Below are 6,923 nucleotides of genomic sequence, written 5' to 3'. Positions count from 1 at the left end.
ATTAACAAATAAGCATGTGAATAACTGAGAAAGTGACACATCAGTAAGTGCCATGAAAGAAATCAAATAGGGCTAAGGAGTGACTGGAGGGAAGGATGAGACCGGAGTGCTGGAGAAGACATTTCAGAGGACATTTCAAACGACATTCATCAGGAAGGAGCAGCCCTGGGAAGATGGGGGAGAATATGATGATGGCATCCTATGCAGAGGAGAGACTACAGACCCTACAGCAAGAAGTAGCTGGGCATGTTTTAGGAATAGAGGGAAGGTCAATATGGCCGGAGTGTGATGAACAAGGCAGTGGGTGTGACCAAAGGTGAGAGAAGATGGCCATATTTCACAGGACCTTGTAGGCTTGACAGATTTTCTTCCAACAACAAAGGGAGATCACTGACGAGTTGCCAGCAGTTTCAGAGGAGAATGATCTGTGGAAGCTGGTTTGAAAACTTCCCTGTTTGTGGTGGAGAGCAGAGATTGTCAATGAGCAGTGGTGGAGAGAAGCCTTCAGCAGACAGCTGTCCATGTGAGAGCTGATGGGGAATGGACAGTTGGTGGTGGTGGACATAGAGAGTAGAGAGAAGTAATTCAAATTTAGGATATATTCTGGAAGGCAGGTGGATTAATGAGGTAACCTATGCAAAACACCTCACAAAGTACCTGAAGGAAGAGGCTCAATTAAATGCTTGCTGTAGATAATACGGCCTGGTGTAGTAGGCCCGTCACAATTCTGTAAGTCAAAGAGAAATCTGCCAAATAAGTAGGTCACAGAGCAGGATGGCAAACTGGTTCAAGCACTCATTATTTATGTGCCACTTGGGCAAGTCATATTTGAGGCCTCAGTTTCCCCATTTATAAAATGAAGAGTAGATCAAATGAATTCTAAGGCAGCTTCCAGAGCTAACATCTTATGAATCTTTTTGATGGGCTATGTCATCAGGATTTACTCAGAGAAGCAGATTCACTATGAGTGAGGTAGAATAAGGAATTTATAGCAAGGAGTAGACCTTACAAAACTGTGGAAGCCAGTGAAATACTCTATGCAGCACATTGCCTCTGTGCCCAATGTTGGGCCCAAAGTCACTATAGATCAGCCAGCCCTGCAATCAAGAAGGAAAGTGAGGCACAAAGTTTGGGAACTCAAGAGCAAATTGGAACACACAAGGACAAAGTAGATGTCAAGTCTGTCTAACCAGTCTAACCATCGCTAATCTTGATACAGGTGACCTGCAGAAGCTAGAGCCCTTAACCATGGAGCTACTCATGCACCTGGCCCAAGATTCAGAGAAGCTGAAGGAAGAGCTCATGCAGGTCCAAGGGCTGCCCCAGCCAATAAGTGAGCCAGTCAACTCAATGTCATGAACCATCACTGTGCCTGGCACTCTATTGTGACTTTCAGAGTATAAAACACCACTTGGCTTCCACCTCCCCAGTCTTGTGCCAATTTCTCTTGTGGCCAATCCCAATCTGGATCTATGTAAGGAAGGGAATTCTGGCAAATGAGTCCTACTGTACAATACAGAGCTACCAAGAGTCCACTCCTTGTCAACTTGGCATTCATATACTTTTTTTAAAAAATTATTTATTTATTCATGGGGGGGGCGGTAGGCAGAGACAGGCAGAGGGAGAAGCAGGCTCCATGCAGGGAGCTCGAGGTGGGACTCGATCCTGGGTCTCCAGGATCACGCCCTGGGCTGAAGTTGGCGCTAAACTGCTGAGCCACCCGGGCTACCCTCATATACACTTTTAAAAATCATACTTAACTGTTAAGTAAAGACTATAGCAAAATCATACTTTCACCTAATGTGACCCAACAATCCCTCATGCAACTGAAAACATTCTATCCTTCTACCCTTCTTGGGATATAAGGTCCCTTTATGCAGTGATATTCATTCTTTTGCTAGCTGAGTCACCCTCTCCTTTGGACGTGAGGGCTTTGAGAGGTGATTAGGTCATGAAAGCAGAGCCTTTACAGAAAAGACCCCAGAGAGTTCCCTCAACCCTTCTGCCCTGGAAGGACACAGCAAAGAGAGCCATCTAGGAACCAGGAAAGGGGCTCTTATTAATACCAAATCTGCTGATGCCTTGATCTTGGAGCTCCTAGTATCCAGAACTGTGAGAAATAAATGCCTATTTCTAAGTCAGCCAGTGTGTGGTATTGTGTTATAGTAGCCCAGATGGAGTAAGATAAGCACAAAACAAGAACCGTCACGGATTTTGTGTGTCAGGAATTTGGAAAAGGCACAGCAAGGGTGTTTCTTCTCTGCCCTACAATGTCTGGGTTGAGATGACTCAAACAGCTGGGGGTAGGAAGCCCTGGGGCCAGAGAATCCACTTCCAAGATGGTTTCTTCATTCATACTTCTGGTGCTCAGCCGGGTGGCTGAAGGAAAGGCTCATCTGGGACTACCACCTGGAAAACCTGCATGGTGGTCTCAAGGTAGCTGGACTACTTAGAAGGCTGCTCAGAGCTCCAAAGTGAATTATCCAGCAAATAAGGAAGAATCTGCATGGCCTTTTATGAGACAGCTTTGGAAGTCACTTGCTGTCACTGACACTGTATTCTAGTCATAAGCCCTCCCAAATTCAAGGGGAAGAAATACAAACTCCGCCCTTCAATGGGAGGAATGTTGAAGAATCTGAGACTATGTTTTAAAGCCACCACCTGACACCTTGTCTGGTCTAGTTCATGTTTATCCACAGCAGGTGGCTAGTTCACCCTTTTTCATTATTTAGCATTATTTTTATTACTGTCCACTTCTCACCTGTACTAACTGATGAGAGTGCTGCCTGTGAGAATATTATTACAGGTGCTTTCCTCTCCAGGCTTCCCTGGGTCTCTTGGAAAGTCACACACCGTAAGTAGCTACACTCATATTTCAATTTTTCTACAAACTTACTACTTAGAGGTGATCTCCTGACTTACAACTCTTAGGCTGGATACTCCTGCATATACGGCATACGTGGTTCCTAATGTCTCCATGTGACAATATCAAGATCAGCGGTCAACTAGCCAATGAACAGTATAAGGAAAGATCTCGGGCTGATCCACAAAGTTTAGAAACAGGCTCCTGAATAAAAAATTCTAGCAAAGACATTTTCCTACCTTAAAATATTTAAGAAACTGCAGAGTAAAACAGAAAAGGAAGACAAGTGATTGGCAAAACTTCTGAGTTCTAAAGAAAGCTAAAAGCTGTCTTACAGGCATGGTCTGTGGAGGAGACTTGACCATCACTCTGGGACCAGCTGGGTTGGATTCTGATGGCCTCCTATATCCAGAATATAATGAAGGCTCTCTTTTTCCCAAGAATTACAGCACTTATAACCTGCACCATTCATTTATTTATTCAACAAGCATCTATTGTGTGCCGTGTATGGGCCAGATAGTGTTCTCCTTTGCTGCGCAGGAACACAGTGGTGAAGAAGACATAGCCTCTGACCTCAAAGGACTATGAAAGGGATCAACACCCCACCAAACCAAAACCAATACCAAACTTATACTCAGTAAGGGAGCCGGAGAAAAAGCACTCACCTATAAATTAAGTTTGACTCTGGGTCTCATGTCTTCATCTCTTCCAACATGACTGGAAGCTCATTGAAGGCAGGAACCATCTTTTATATGACTCCGTACCTCTCCGTACACAGCTCGGTGATATGTCCACAATAACCTATCATGAAACACTTGCTACTGGTTTCACTGACAAATATTGAAATGAAATGAGGTTGTAGATGTACAAAGCGCATTGGCAGTATTTGTTGCCTCCTGCCCAGGTTCATGGTTGCCCACCTGTATATTAAACCATCACCACCAACAAATAAGAATGTCTGATGTACCATCTTGTGCTTGGTAAGAGGAACAACACGGCTTTGATTCCTTTACAGGCAAGAGCTCTCTGGTGACTTGATTCCTTGCTGGCTAGTGGTGCAAGTGATAAGAAGGGGGTTTGGCTCTGCCACTTAATCTCTTGGGGCCTGTGATTCCTCAGCTTCTGAGCAAGATTAGTGCTCCTTTCTGCTTTACTCAGTGCACATGTTTTTGTTTCATAACTCGTTTGGGTAGGGAGGGAGATGTAGCTCCCAGATGATCCATAAACTGATGGGATGTGACCTGGCTTCTGCTCATGCTTCTCTTGTTCCCTGATAAATTCCCAGTCCTTATGAGGTTTTGGTCCTAGTGAACTTTTCCCTCAAAAACCAAACAGGATAATAATGAACCATTTTCTTGCATTTTCTATCAAGACCGTTCTTTGTGAGTTCTAAATGTTCTGTCCATATTCAAAGAAGCTGGTTTCTTCATGAGTGGTTGGAATAAGACTTCTCTTGGAAGCTACTGAATATGGATTAGTTGGATTGTTTCGCAGGAAATAAAAAGCAGGCTCTGGGGTGACTACTTCAGCACTTAATTGGGTTAGCAAAGAACTGCAAATGAGAGGTTTTCCTTAGGAGGGAAAGGATGTTTATGCCCCCCCACCCACCCCCAGGTGGTGGATTTTAACCTAAACCCTAGTCTTCAAATGCAGCCTTTAATTTAGAAACCATTACAAGAATCTATTAGAGCAGAAAATGTCAGGTTGAAAAATTAACACATCACAAGAGTTAATTAGAACCCAGCCTCTCATTAGATGCAAATAGAGAGCCCTCCAAGTGCCCGGCAGCCGGCTGAAGTCACATTTGTTGCAGCTCCAAAGTGGCTGCCTCCTTACTACTCAGAGAGGAGGCAGAGGAAGCTACCCGGGCTCTCAGGCCTGCCCTTTAGGTTAAAGGAAGGTTCTCTTCACATGTCTACAGCTTGGACTCCTCTCCTAAATGCTCTGCATATCACGGGGGGAGAACCCTCTGCCTGCAACTCCCTCAGGGAAGTGTTTTCTGCAACAAAGACAAACATGCCATGCCTGTCACCGGGAGCAGACTGGCGACTGTGTAAACCGCTCTGGGAGAGGGGAGGCTGAGGGGCTCCGGGCCATTCAGACTCAGCTCTAAGTCGTGGTCTTTGTTTTCTTTCCACATTCAGACTGAAATGTGATTCCCCTGGCTTTCTTTTTTGGAAAATACCTGCGATGAGTTCCATGCCTGGAAAGAAAAGCTGTTGACAGGAAAAGCTTCTGCCAGGGAAGGGGCTTCTTCCAGCTTTCTCAAAGGAGACAGTGCTTCGTCGAGCAAGCTGGGGCACGGATGCTAGGGCTTGGAATAAGAAGTTCAGATCGCAAAAGGGTCATCTTTAACTAGGGATTAGGCAAGTGTCAAGTGGTTTCCTCCATGAGAGCCCTACCATGCACATAAAATTTTGGGCCAGGTAGGCACGTGTCCGAGTCCCCTGCTACTTACTGTGTGATCTTGAGCAGATCGCTTAACGTCTCAGAACATTAGTTTTCTCAAGCTGCTGTGTGGAATACATGAGATGATACGAGTAAAGCATGTAACGCAGTGTCCAGCTCAGGGTAGGGTTCTATAGGAGTTATTTGTTGTTGGTCTGATAATAGTATTGCTTCCCCCAACACTGATGGTGTTCCCTTTGCATGCCAGGCCCTGTGCTGTGCCTTGACCTCATGAAGTTCATCGTTCAATAAACCATGCACACATACCTTCAGCACACAGCAAGCTCCCCTCCCCTTCCTGCAAATGCCACAGAGGTGCCCAGTGCACACTAACTCTGCTTTGTTGAGTAGCTCAGAACCCTGCAGGTCACCTGCCTCTGAACAGCCCTGTAAGCTCAGCTACCTCCACCGCCAATTTACCCACAATTCTCTCTGTGTGTACTTACCACACTGAGTTACAGCTGTCTGTTCCTTCTCAGTTTCCTCCAGTGAGTTCCTAGAGGGTGGGGATCATCTAGTCATTGGATTCATTCATCTCATCACTTATTCATCTCTGTGATCCCAAGGTCTCCTGCATTACTCAGCACAGTCAAACGCAACAGTCACCTCTACTGCTGACTATGTAGATTTCCAGCTGGGAACATTTCTGGGGAAATGTTGGAACATTTCCCATCTTGGAACAGCCTCCTTGGGCCCTGGTTTGGTTGGTCTTCCATTTTGTAACTATTCCTTTGGTCCTAGCCTCGATTTCTTCATCTCTTTATGGGGTTTTAGGTACAGAGCCAAAATCCAAAAAAAGTTGATTCCATTCTTGCCCTCAGCCAAGTCTAGTTGCCAGTATATGAAAACCAAACTACAAGGCAAAATATGAGGACCAGAGGAGTGGAACAGATATCCTTCCAACCTGTAACCAGCCTCTGCCATCTGCCAGACTTGGCCGAAATAGAGAATACAAACATACATAAAAACCTGGTCCCTGTCCCCAAACCCCAGGAAAACCCTGGCAAGTGCTGGCCAAAAAGATCTCAGGAAGAGAGAAGAAAGCTCTTTAACCAGATCTTCAGACCTGGGCTGCAGAAGATGTCTTTGGGACCCAGCTGCAAAGCAGGAGGTCTTCCCACCATAACACACAAATTATTTGGCACTTACTTTATATGTGCCAGACACCGTGCTAAGTGGTTTACTGGCATTATCTCATTTAACTCTTAGAACAACTAACTTTGTGGGGGTGGACAGGGATTTCCTTATTTTACAGACGGTTCATGTGAAGCTCAGAGAGGCGCAGTCAAGCAATAAGTGGTTCAGAAATCCACCTGCTGAGGGTTTCACTGGTCAGACTGGAAAGGGAAAGGGTGGACTAGCACAAACCTCCCTCCGAGGGGCGGGGGCGGGGGCGGGCGGGAAGGAGACCGGGAAAATTGGATCAAAACAGCGGTCGCCCGGTCCCCAGACCTCCAGGACCCTCCGCAGCAGCAGAGGGGGTTGGAGATGCAGGCTGCAGGGGAGGGTGCCCGGGAGAGGAGGCGGGGAAGGCACCCTCGGCGCCCGCGCGCCTCCTTCGCCTCCTGTGCACAGGTCAGGCCTCCCCCCTCCCTCACCCTCCCAACCTTAT

This window comes from Vulpes vulpes, chromosome 11 (genome assembly GCF_048418805.1).
Source record: "Vulpes vulpes isolate BD-2025 chromosome 11, VulVul3, whole genome shotgun sequence".
In the NCBI taxonomy this organism is placed as follows: domain Eukaryota; kingdom Metazoa; phylum Chordata; class Mammalia; order Carnivora; family Canidae; genus Vulpes; species Vulpes vulpes.
This window is presented reverse-complemented; position numbering follows the sequence as displayed.